At 43.3% G+C, this 13,561-nt stretch overlaps 1 long non-coding RNA gene across 2 annotated transcripts in view; it reads right to left on the bottom strand.

The window, feature by feature from the left end:
• LOC123386633 overlaps positions 1 to 9,668 on the bottom strand; it is a 57,760-nt gene extending 48,092 nt beyond the window's left edge. The window contains exons 1-3 of one of the 2 annotated variants that reach the window (XR_006600843.1): positions 9,269 to 9,668; positions 8,864 to 9,018; positions 4,974 to 5,705 (exon numbers count right to left, since the gene is read on the bottom strand). This is a non-coding gene — a long non-coding RNA (uncharacterized LOC123386633). Of the gene's footprint in view, positions 1 to 4,973; positions 5,706 to 8,863; positions 9,019 to 9,268 lie in introns of those variants that run through there. The other variant, XR_006600842.1, reaches the window with a different exon arrangement.
• Between the last annotated feature and the right edge of the window lie 3,893 nt (positions 9,669 to 13,561).

The following is a 13,561-nucleotide window of genomic DNA, read 5'->3' as shown; positions in this document are numbered from 1 at the left end:
TGGATAAAGATAATGTAGTGTGTATATATATGCAATGGAATATTACTCAGCCATAAAAAAAATACTGAGATCTTGACATTTGCAACAACTTGGATGGATCCAGGGGGTATAATGCTGAGTGAAATAAATCAGATAAAGATGAATACAATATAATTTCGCCCATATGTGGAATTTAAGAAACAAAGCAAGTGAACAAATAAAGAAAAAAGAGACAAAAACCAGACTCTTAAATACAGAAAACAAACTGGTGGTTGTCAGAAGGGAGGTGGGTAGCAGAATGGGTGAAGAAAAAGGGCATTAAGAAAAAGGGCATAAGAGTCCTCTTGAACTGATGAGCACTGAAAAGTGCATAGAATTGTTGAATCTTTATACTGTGCACCTGAAACTGATATAATACTGCATGGTAATTAGACTTCAATTTAAAAATAAATAAGTCTTTCAAATGTAGATAAATTTGATTACATTATAATTTATAACTTCTCTGCAAAGAAACCTCCAAAAAGAGATAAGAAAAGCCCCAGTCCTCAGGAAGATAGTTATAAAGCAAATAACGGAAAAAAGATTACTAGTATAGTATTGGGAACTAATAAAGAACTTCATGAAATCAATGAGAAAAAGATAAGTCAATAGAAAAAAATAAATGAAAATTAATATGCAAAGAGAGGCAATTCACAGAATAAGACACCTGAATGGCCAAGAAGCATATAATTAGTAAGTGGGCACATGCAAATTAAAACTGTAATCAAATATCATTTCACAGCTATTAGTTTGGCAAGGATGATGTACACTTATATCAAAAGTTAATCTGGAGCCACTGGAACTGTCCTACACAGTGGGCATGACTCTGTGGAGAGCAATTTGCCAATAGCTAGTAAAACTGAGTATACACATACCTGTGACCCAAAAATATATATACCAGGAAGTTTCTCCTATTTTTCTCAACTTATGCTTGAAAATATTCACTGTAGACTTATTTGTAATGGCAAATGGGAAACATCCTAAGCGTCTATAAATGAGAGTATGTGTAGCTATGTATTGGCATATTCATCCAATGGAATACAAAACTACAGCAAAAGTGAATGAACTAGGGATAATATATTACCATGGAAAAAGCTCACAAATGTAATGTCAAACAAAAAAGCAAGTCGCTGGAAGATGTATACAATATAATAACAGTTATGGGGCACCTGTGGCTCAGCTGGTTGAGTATCCGACTTCAGCTCAGGTCATGATCTAGCGGTTTGTGGGTTCAAGCCCCACATCGGGCTATGTGCTGACAGCTCAGAGCCTGGAGTTGCTTCAGATTCTGTATCTCCCTCTCTCTCTGCCCCTCCTCCACTCGTGCCCTGTCTCTTTCTCTCAAAAATTAACAAAAAAAAATTTTTTTAATGTGTATAGTAACAGTTATATAAAGTTTATTTTATTTTTATTTTTTTATTTTATTTTTATTTGTTATTTTTTTTATTTTTGGGACAGAGAGAGACAGAGCATGAACAGGGGAGGGGCAGAGAGAGAGGGAGACACAGAATCGGAAACAGGCTCCAGGCTCTGAGCCATCAGCCCAGAGCCTGACGCGGGGCTGGAACTCATGGACCGCGAGATCGTGACCTGGCTGAAGTCGGACGCTTAACCGACTGCGCCACCCAGGCGCCCCAAAAGTTTAAAGACATATTAAACCACACCATATTGTTTAGGAATACCTACATACACAGTAAAAGCCTAAAGATATGCATAAGAATGATACATAAGAAATTCTGAATAGTAATGGTAGTTAGTTATTTCTGGGGAGCAGGTGAAGTTATAAAGAAGAAAAGGTCATTAGGAAAGATACACATGAGGTTTCAACTGTATCCATAATGTTAAATTTCTTTTTTCTTTAGATTTTATTTTTAAGTGATCTCCATACCCAATATGGGGCTCAAACTCAACAATCGATCAACAATCAGATACTCCACTGACTGAGCCAGCCAGGTGCCCCCATAATATTACATTTCTTAAGCTGGGTGATGTTAACATTAGTGTTTTTTCTAATATTGTTCTCCACATGCTACTTGTTGTCTGATGTTTATTATTTATTTTTTTATCTTTTAATAGATCAATTTCTTTTTTTTTTGAGTTTATTTATTTTGACAGACAGAGAGAGAAAGAGAGAGCACAAGTAGGGCAAGGGCACAGAAAGAGGGAGGGAGAGAATCCCAAGCAGGCTCCACACGCAGCAAAAGGACCCAATGCCGGGCTCTATACCATGACCATGAAATCACAACCCGAGATGATATCAAGAGTCAGACGCTCAACCAACTGAGCCACCTAGGCACCCCTATATCTTTTTAAAGTTTATGTATTTACTATTTTTTTAATTTTTAAAAGTGTTTTAATGTTTATTTTTGGGACAGAGAGAGAGGGAGACACAGAATCCCTCTGAGCTGTCAGCCCAGAGCCCGACGCGGGGCTCGAACTCGTGGAGTGCGAGATCATGCGAGGTGATCCAAAAGAATGAAATATTGCCTTTTGCGACTATGTGGATAGAACTAGAGGGCACTAGGCTAAGTGAAATTAGTCAGAGAATGACAGATATCATATGACGTCACTCATATGTGGAATTTAAGATACAAAACAGACGAACATAAGGGAAGGGAAGCAAAAAGCATAGAAAAACAGGGAGGGGGACAAAACACAAGAGACTCTTAAATACAGAGAACAAACTGAGGGTTGCTGGGGGGGTTGTGGGGGGACGAGCTAAATGGGTGATGGGCATTAAGGAGGACACTTGCTGGGCTGAGCAGTGGGTGTCACACATAGGGGATGAATCACTGGATTCTACTCCTGAAATCATTATTGCACTGCATGCTAAGTTGGGTGCAAATTTAAAAAGGAAAAAAAAGAAAAGAAAAGAAAAAGAAAGAAAGAAAAAAAAAAGAAAGTGCTTGATCCTTTTTTGAACTAAGTGTTGATTATTACTTATACGGGGGGGGGGGGGGGGATAATAATGTACCTGTCTTCAGAGACTAGTTTTGGAGACTAGGACTGCCATAACACAGCGCCACAACGTGAGTGGCTTAAACCACCAAAACCTATGGTCTCACAGTTCTGGAGGCCAGAAGTCCGAGATCAGGCTGTGGGCAGGGGCTGGTTCCTTGCTGCTGAGGGCTGTGAAGGAGAAATCTGTTCAAGCCTCCCTCTTAGCTTCTGGAGGCTTGCTGGCAGTCCTCAGCGTTCCTTGGCTTCCGCTGCACCACCCCGGTCTCTGTCTTCATGTTCGCGTAGCGCTCTCCACGTGCGCAGGTCTGTCCCCAGATTTCTCCTTTGTATCAGGACACCAGGCGTATCGCGTGAGGGGCCCACCCTACTCCAGCCTGACTCCATCTCAACTGGCTATATTTGCAATGACCCTTTCTCCAACGTGGTCACGTTCTGAGATCCTGGGGGTTGGGACTTCGCCATAAGAACTTTCAGGAGACGCCGAGACCAATTAAAAGCGCATCTATGAAACTATTGCTACATTCTCGTAAGGGGTTACAAAGTGTAAGATTCTGTGTTTGTCACAAATGATCACATCTTACAGCATCTAGTAACCTATTCGTTGCACCACACGGCAAGAATTTAGCTTGGCACAGATTAGACAGTTTGGGGGAACGATGCTAACAGAGCTTGTCCAGGGACTCTTTAAAGCAAGCGCTCTGTTGGGTTCTAAATCTGTCCTCGGTAATTGATTGCTTTAGCTCAGCTAACAGAGAAAAATCCATTCTGTAAAGAGTTACTAGATACATGGGGTTTGTATATAAAAGGAACTACAGCAGTATGTCGAGAGATTAAATAATTGCTTGTAGGCAGAGATTCGAAGAAATTTCCCAAATTAGCCGGGCTGTTCCATGGTTAAACTAAAGAGAGAATCCAACTTTTCTAATGTGCAGGCTTGTGCTATGCCCGCTGACCCCAAATGCGTGTACTTTCTTAATGGGTGACTTTTATAACATCATTTGCCCTGAGCGGGAATTCAGAATGACCTTAGGCCACCTCTTACCTAGCAGGGCCATTCAGGCCAAAATGACCTTGTCGTTAAGGGGAAGCAGCATATCCTGGTGGTCAAAAGCAGGGATCCTGAAGTTCAGCTGCCTGGCTGTATGTTCTGGGTTTCACTGTGAGGTCTTAGACAAGAGATTTCCGTGACCTTTAGCAAATAATCATACTCACCTGGTAGGGCTGCTATGAGGATTAAACCCGATAATCCGTGAAACAGAACCCTCTCTGGAACATAGACTGTGTTTAACGATTGATGGTTACAATTACTCTCTGTAACGACAGAACCTCGGAGAAATCACTTTGAGATAATCTTTCCCTTTTAAATTGTGAAAAGGAAAAAGAATGATACCAACCAACACAACCACTTTCATTTTTGTATAGCATCGTATGGTTCCTAGGATACTTAGAGTGAGATATCATTTTGTATTGTGCTGCTTAAATGTAAGCAGCTTCCATGTTCCTACACAGGAACTCAGTTCCAAACGGCTGTATAAGATTCCATTGAATTGATACATCAAACTTTACCTAACGTTCTTCTTATGGTTAAATATTTGGATGGGGCGCCTGGGTGGCTCAGTCGGTGAAGCGTCCGACTTCGGCTCAGGCCATGATCTCGCCGTTCGTGAGGTCTAGCCCCGCGTCGGGCTCTGTGCTGACAGCTCAGAGCCTGGAGCCTGTTTCAGATTCTGTGTCTCCCTCTCTCTGACCCTCCCCTGTTCATGCTCTGTCTCTCCCTGTCTCAAAAATAAATAAACTTTAAAAAAAAATTAAATATTTGGAATTTTTTGGTTTTGTGGCTCTGGGTACCACTGACTAATATCACTTTGTAGAAACCAATATATTTTTTCTCATTAAGATAAAGCAACCAGGAGGCGTCTGGGTGGCTCAGTTGGTTAAGCGTCTGACTTCAGCTCAGGTCATGATCTCACGGTTTGTGGGTTCAAGCCCAGAGCCTGGAGCCTGCTTCGGATTCTGTGTCTCCCTCTCTCTCTCTGCCCTCCCCCACTCGTGCTCTGTCTCTCTCTGTCTCTTAAAAAAGAATAAACGTTTAAAAAAATTTTTTGAAGATAAATCAGCCAGGACCATCTCCCTTACCCCTCTGTCTAAGGGCTTTTGCTTCACTTACATCCTCCTCCATATTGTTTTGACCTAAATTATGTTCCTTATAATCTACTCCCCAATGTTCCCCAAACTCTATTTACAAAAGCCGAATCTCCATTACTGTTTCTTAGTTTCCCTCTGCAGATTCCAGGCTCTCCACACTGTTCCTTGCTGTGTCATGTCCCAGATACACTCACTGCCCTCCCCCACTTCCTCGAGCTCGCAGTCCACTTCTGGGGGCATCAAGTATGGGGACTACAAGGTTAGGCCCATTCGGCACACTTTATGCTTGCCTTCTTATGCTGGGCATATTCTCAGAATCCAAAAGGGAAGTCATATGACACTTTCGAAAGCATCGTTGCTCCCGTTCTGTGTCTGGCAAACTCCCTCCTCCTTCAATACTCCTCTCAGATGCACCAACCCCCAGGCGTAGCGGCTCACTGCTCCATCCTCGCTGTTCCCAGGGTACTTGCTACATCTTGGTATCCTCAACATCCAACAGTGATTGTCCGTCATAGATGCTCAGAAATGCTCAAAAACCAGTAACTGCGCATTACAGATGAATAAGTCAGTTATGGACAGACCTGTGTATGTACGTGAAGTTAGAAACTCTTTAAATTGCCTGTTTGGATGGGATTGGTGGCAGCTATTAAGACTAGCAAAAAAAGATGCTGGAAAGTCAGGCTGGCCCAAAGTGTTGTCCCCCACTGGATTTTTGTCAGCAGATCCTAGGTTTTCACCTCTTAAAATATAAATGAGGGTGTAGCATTAGCTTACCAGGAGGACTGAGCAACCCCTGTTTTCAGTGAGGCTCTGATATTAGTATTGATGGATGTACTCTATTTTTTGCTCACTCTTATCACAGATGCTCATTTAACAGAGCTGCTAAATGCATACCCCACCCTGTCCTGTCCAACGCCAGCCCATCTCCAAGCCTTTTCCACAGCGATCCATCTCATTTTTGTCTTTTCTCCGAATGGAGCGTTGTCTCTAGCCAGTCTGACTAAAAGCGTGAATTCAATTTGTGATCTGGGAGGACTGACGTGATCAAGTCACTAACAGCCATGACTCGCTGGTTACGACCAGTAACTATAAGTAATTTAATAAAAGATTGTTGACCCCCCCCCACTCCCCCGCAAAGAAAGTGGAATTGTTATGAACAGATGAGGAGGAAGCATCATGAGAAGACAGAGATTTAAACGGCACTCCCAAAATGTGGCCCCGAGCAGCAAGAGGGTGGTAGACTGTGGGCATCTCTTAGGAAAGAAGAGGAGTGTACACGATGGGGAAGAAGGGGAGACAAGGGAGGAGTGGTAGCCCAGGGATCAGGCTTCCTGTGCCTAGCGACACCCAACACTCACCCGCTAGGCTGGTGAATGGGCTGCAGGCTCTGAGGGAAGCCAGTGACACCCAAGTTGGATCAAGCTTGCAGGCCTTGGTACCACTGGACCAGTGCCTGTTAGTGCCAGGCAACCTTATAGGCTGTCAGACCATCCAGGGGCAAGGAAAGATACGCGCATTGGCCCTAGGAAAGCTCTTTAAAAACTCGAAGCTTTGCGGGTGATTGAGGTGCATAAGCTACAAGGCAGAGTATTGAAATGCAAAAGTCTGCTAAGGAGTACAACCAAAGCGATGCCAAAGAATTTAATCTAAACGCAGACACGTAACAAAATCATAATTCTGTTTGCTTGGCCCAGATGCCTGAAGCATCTTGAAAGAAGGCACATTTCTGCACCTGAATAATGTTCATCTTGGGCTTAGAAAGCGTTGGAGTGAATATGGAGAGTTTTGAGACTGCTAAAAATCACTTCTGATAACTATTAGGTATTCTAGTAATGCAACCAAATATTTATTAGAAAATTGCAATGTAGAAGACATAGTACTGACAAACGATGGTGATGACAACACCTAATCTTTATTATGGTACTTTAGAGTTGACACCAAGCTTTTTACGTGGGGGAGGATGCTCATCGGTGTCCAAATAATATGCACGTGTGCAATCTGTTTTGAGGCATGACTTTCGCCCCTCAAAAGCTTACGGTGCAGCCACAAAAGAAAGACATGAACACAGTGTAATATAATACAAGCTGGATGATGCTAAAAGCTATAATACAGGTAATAAATTATGATTTTCAAGGGCTAGGCTACAGAAAGGAAGCATAATTTAAAATGTACTTTGAACTTCTGATAGGTAGAGGTGTGAGACAGGCATTTCAAGCAAAGAAAACATCACGTACAAGGGCAGGAAATGGAAAATTGCAACATGTGTTCAAAGAATGATAGGAGACACAAGAAGAGTAGGTTGTGGTGGACATCTGTTACTTTTGCCTACTCAATATCCACTCTCTATTCTCTTCCTAGTGGTAAATGGTTCCTTTGGGGGAACCCATCTACTCTCGGTATCTAACAAGTGGAGTTGACCTTACTCCTGGAGTCAAGGCAGGGCCAGAGTGATCATCACTTGACCAATCACTGCCTTCTATCTCCCTGGATATAGCAACTGCTTCAGAGTTGGGTACACAACTCAAGTTATCCAATGTCCCAAGGTGAAATCTTAGGAATTTTGTTGGAAGTTTGGAAAGGAACATTCTCCTTCCATGAGATTAGTAGCTCTAAAGAATAATGAAAATCTGGAATTTTCTGGAAAATCTGGAATCGTGGTCTCTCTGAGGAGAGTGCCTGACATGGAGAAAGGCCGACACATTTATACACCGGGATCCTGTCATGTCTAAAACAATCTGCCCCTTGGCTTTTCAGATACAGGAGATGACACATTCCCCACGTGTTTAGCCAGTTTGAATTTTTTCCTATAATGCAGAGCTGAAGACAGATTAGAAAGGGCCTTCATGGATTCATGAATTCATGGGAATTCATTCTCTAGTCAACAAAAAGCCACAGGATGTTTTAGGAAAGTGATGGAATTTGAATTCCATGCCCAAAACAGTTTGGAGGCACTGCTGGAGATAGGGAAACCAAGGAAGTGACTTCTGCAGAGGCAAAGCCAATGGTGAGAATTGTTGGCTCTTTGTGAGTTCCACGGAATCATCATCGCCTTCATTTCTGAAGCTCAATGTGCACTGGTATTTTTCTAAGCACTTGCACACCCATAAACCCACTTGATGCTCACCCTAACCTTATGAGAAAGGTCCAGTTATTATCATTTAACACACCAACCCTGTAAGGAAGGTCCAGCTTATCCCCATTTTGCAGAAGATGGAACAAACCTCCAAGGTCCCACAACTAACCAAATGGCAGGTTGGACTTTGGGAGTCAGGTCTCAGGGCCTGTCTTCAAAGTAGACAACTGCCAACACCATAATGTCTTGGAGGTGACAAACTATCCTCCCCAGTGGCCCATCCTTTCCTCCCAATAGCCTGGAAGTCCATATTGAGAATCACTTCTTTGACCTAGAAGATGAAGTTGGAGGTGTTGCTTCTAGAATGCTCCAGTTACATTGTCACCTGAGTAGGAGAATAGGGTGCTGGCCTGCACATTAGAAGAACAGAGCCTTAAGGGGGACAGGTAAGCTTTGAACATAAAAATGTGGATGTTGGGGCACTATTTGAGGAAATGCCAGTTTCCCCTTGTATTGGCAAGAGGAGCATCTGGTGTGCAGGTGGGCAAAGAAGCGGGGGAACAAAGAGAGACTCTGTGTCCTAACAAAAATCCCCTATCCCCTTCAAAATGCAGATTTTTTTTGGTCAAAATTCCCAAAAGCACATTCTTGCAATGTTATACTCACTTCCATAAATGGCCCTTGTCTGTGTTGTTTCAGTCAGTCCCTGGATACGAGGAGATGAAGTCAGGCCTCCCAAGTACTTTCGCTGTCAAGTACTTTCTCTCTGCCAGACCTTCCCACGGCCCCAGATGGTCTAGCTTCTCCTTCTTTGTCATTTCCTGAGGGGGTGGGAGAGAGGAAAGAGTTAGAAAAGAGGCAAGAAGCATCGATTTGCCAGTATCAGCCCTGGCTCTCACACAATCTACCCAGTGGGCCAGGTTTGAAACAGACCATGGGTTGGTAAGTGGTTGAAGCTTGGCCCTCTGCCCATGCTTCCCTGCCTGCCCACATTCCTGGGCAGGAAGTACCACCCACTTCCTGCCCACCTCAGGCTATCTGTTCTCGTAGGGGCTCTTAATACATTCTCACCGCATTGATATAAATGATGACGTATGCACAGAAGTAGTGCCCTCCTGTATCACTGGGGTGATCACATTACTGAGAGCATCTGCGGGGAGAATTTAGAGGAGACGTCATGCTTCTGGAGTCACTTGTTTATTCACCCATTAAGCAAATCTTTATTGAGAACCTATAATACACCAGGGAATATTCTTGATACTGGAGATAGAGTGTTGAATTTTTGTGGAATTTTATTCTTGTAAACATACGAGCTCATTTCAGGTGGTGAGAAGTGCTATGAAGACAAAGAAATATCACTACGAATAGCTAGAAGGGTGCCTGGGTGGCTCAGTCAGTTAAGTGTCCGACTTCGAGCTCAGGTCATGGTCTCATGGTTCGTAGGTTGGAGCCCCGCATCAGGATCTCTGCCGTAAGCATAGAGCCTACTTCAGATCCTCTGTCCCCCCGCCCTCTGCTCCTCCCCTGTTTGTGCTCTCTCTCTCAAAAATAAAGAAACATTAAAAAAAAAAAAAAAAAAGAATAGTTAGTATGAGATTTTGATTTAGGAAGAGTTTTAAGGGAAGTCCACACTGAGGAGACAGCACTGAGGCCATGGGCCAAGTGAAAATCAGAAGGAAGATCACGCTAGGCTGAAAGAAAGGAAGGAGGGACAATCACTGTTGAGGATAAGAAGGTCTGTGTGGCTGGAGCACAGAGAGCAAGTGGAACAGTCGTTCAGAATGAAGCTTGAGGAGCCATGGACCAGACATTCTTAGGGTAATAGGAAGCCAGCGGAAGAATTTTCCCAGAAGAACGAGATGATGTGCTTTCAGGGGCGCATAAGGCAAAAAGAATGTAAGAAGACAAGTAAGGAAGCAGGAAGACCAGTCGGGAGGCTTTACGGAGGTTCAAGTGAGAGACGAAGGTGGCCTGGACAAACCCCATGTATCTAGTAACTCTTTACAGAATGGATTTTTCTCTGTTAGCTGAGCTAAAGCAATCAATTACCGAGGACAGATTTAGAACCCAACAGAGCGCTTGCTTTAAAGAGTCCCTGGACAAGCTCTGTTAGCATCGTTCCCCCAAACTGTCTAATCTGTGCCAAGCTAAGATCTTGCCGTGTGGTGCAACGAATAGGTTACTAGATGCTGTAAGATGTGATCATTTGTGACAAACACAGAATCTTACACTTTGTAACCCCTTACGAGAATGTAGCAATAGTTTCATAGATGCGCTTTTAATTGGTCTCGGCGTCTCCTGAAAATTCTTATGGCGAAGTCCCAACCCCCAGGATCTCAGAACGTGACCACGTTGGAGAAAGGGTCATTGCGCATATAGCCAGTTAAGATGAAGTCATGGTGAAGGTGGGGAGAAGGGCTAAAGCTCCAGTTATATTTTGAAATCAGACACTTAAATCTCACTTTGTGGGTATGTGGTGGAAAGCTCAGATGCCTGTGTTACTTGCCTTTGACTCACCTCTGATTTCAGTTGTGACTGTGGTGGACAGTTCCCAGAAGCTCACTCGCCTGGAGCTACTTCTCCAGTACCAAAGGAGTCCTCTTGGCCTACAGACAGGCTCACGGGGAGTGCAGGCTGGAGGTATTAGACACCGGGGCAACCCTCAACCAATAGGAGACTGGAGTCATACAAATGCTCCAGCTTCCTTTCAGGTGGAAGGTTCTAAAAGGCATTCTATATACTTCTCAGAGTATACGTCAGTTCAAGGCCTGTGTCAGTGGCCTGGGGCACATACCCTTATCTTAACTCGTCCTTCTTCCCCTGCTCTTCCCGCCTTCTCACTCCTGCCTCCTAGGATCACCTCCCAAATACGCTGCCTTCACTCAATTCCTTGTTTCGGCCTCTGCTTTGGGGGAACTCAAACTAAGGGAATTTGCCTACTCTACCTGTTTCTCATTTACCAGCAAGCTCTGCCCCTACCACACACATACAGTTCCCTGTCCTGGCTCAAGGCTCTTGAAGAGAACACCCAGGAGATGCCACCCTCATGTTCCAGTTTCTAATTTTTTCCCAAGATCTATGAAGTTTGCAACAGGAAACGGAGCTTTTCCTTAACTCCTTCAAGACATCTATCATCCATCCCTGCTTCAAAGGTTGATATCTAGCCCAACTCATGGGAATTTAACTGAAAACAATCGCACATTATAGGGAAAAATTAAAAATTATCAGGGATCTCTTCCAGTCAAGAGAACATGGGATACTGTAAGGAAGACATAGTCTCGAAATACATAAATGACTTTGTAATGGACCTGAATGGACACATTGCCAAGTTTATAAATGATAAAAGGACAGGGATATGGCTGAGTGATAATTCGGCTGAGAGATAATATGTTTAAATGAGACTTGGCAAGAATCACTTAAAGGGCTTTGGCTGGTAGGTTCTGAACATTCTTTATTAGAAATGACTATAGATTAAAGCGAGATGAGACAACTGAGTAATACAAAGCAGAAGAAATCCTTAAATCAAAATAGACATTTTAATAACTATGCTTTAAATAAATCCCCCCTCTGAAGTCTTCTAATGTTTAACAGCTGCAAATAAATATGACACCAGGAGAAGCTAATCAAATAGTTTAAGGAGGCAGGAAACAAAAGAGCAAAGAGGAAACGGAAATAACCCACCTTCAGTCCCCCCATGATTTCAACTTCTCTCTCTCTTCTGCTTTGCCACCCAGCCACCCCAACACCCTACAGGTTGGGCAGCCTCCTGGCTGAGAACTTTGGAGCCAGCCAGCCAGACTGGGTTTGAATCTCAGCCGCGTCCTGTTTCATTTCTGTGTGCCCCGGCCAGTAACTTAACCTCCCAAGCCTTAGGGTTCATGTCTGGAAAATGGAACGAAACTCACGGCGTCGGGGTTGTTCCAAGCGTTAACTGGGCTAATTCGTGTGACTACAGAGTAAATACTCGACAAAGTATCAGCTATTGCCGTTATGATCACTACCTTGCTAAAAGAGCCGAAAAGAACTAGAGAACTAGACACAGGCTGACAGAAAAGAGAACCCATGAGAAGGATACCTTGGAGGTAACTAAGCTAGCCTCAAGTAGGGCCAATATTCGGGCAGTGTGCCCAGGCAGGCCGACCAGTTGGTTTCAGTTTAGGTCAGTCAGTACCAGTGCTTCAACTAGCTGATACATTTTGAATCTCATCCCTGCCTCGGCTTGTGCGTTATTCAATCACAAAGAACCCACGGCATGTAAACCTTTACTACCCGTTAAGAAATCAACGTGGTAACACACATGAAAGGCCATGAAACTAGTTATGCTTTACCCCACTCCTGGGAATTTATTCAAATACAAAAGAAGAATAAGTTATAGATCCACTGATGCTTACAGAGGTGTAAGGCAAACACCGCAAGCAACGCTGAAGTCCGACAAGAGAGGAGTAGTTAAATTCATTGTCATTCCTACCTTCAGTGGAAATTATGTAGCATCAAAATCATAATTATGAAAATCAAAAACCCATAGAAAACGTGAGGTGCTTACGGTATAATGGTCAGCCAAAAAAGGTAGCATAAAAATTGTGACTATATTCTGATATAACATGCAAATTACATATGGATAGAAGCAACAGAATATGCAAGAATATCTGTGGCAGTTTTTCCAAAACTGTTTAGAATGTTTGTTATAATATATTTTTTTTAATTTTTTTAACGTTTATTTATTATTGAGAGACAGAGAGACACAGAGCGTGAGCAGGGGAGGAGTAGAGACAGGGGGAAACACAGAATCCGAAGCAGGCTCCAGGCTCTGAGCTGTCAGCACAGAGCCCGACACGGGGCTCGAACTCACAATCTGCAAGATCGTGACCTGAGCCAAAGTCGGTTGCCTAACCAACTGAGCCACCCAGGCGCCCCTGTTTGTTATAATATTTTAACGATTAAAAGGGGCTGGGATTTGCAGAGAGAACGGGCTTTCTCTCCTCAAAACCCCACGCTCAGAGACAAGGAATAATATCTATAAAGCATGGGCCAGAGTTCTCCTCCCAGAGACACTATTATCCCACTGGGGGCTTTTGTGCAAATTAGGAACAACAGCCCCTGTCAAAAAAAACCTTCCCTAGAACGCAGACGTTACTTTTGTATTGAGCTCTGTTCAGAGCCTTGCCATCCTCCACTGCAAGCCAGTGAAATAGGATTCTTCCAGGAATATGTTGGCAAGATTACCAAAGGGGAAGCTACTGCAGACCCAAAGATTAATTATTTTAGGCGGTATGCAGATGAGAATTAGGACAATGGCAGCTGAATAAACAAATATGAGTGGTATAAAAGCGGAATTATATGCTATAGAAATTAGATCTCTTTCCC

The sequence above is a fragment of the Felis catus genome, chromosome B4 (assembly GCF_018350175.1).
Source record: "Felis catus isolate Fca126 chromosome B4, F.catus_Fca126_mat1.0, whole genome shotgun sequence".
Lineage (NCBI taxonomy): Eukaryota > Metazoa > Chordata > Mammalia > Carnivora > Felidae > Felis > Felis catus.
This window is presented reverse-complemented; position numbering and strand designations above follow the sequence as displayed.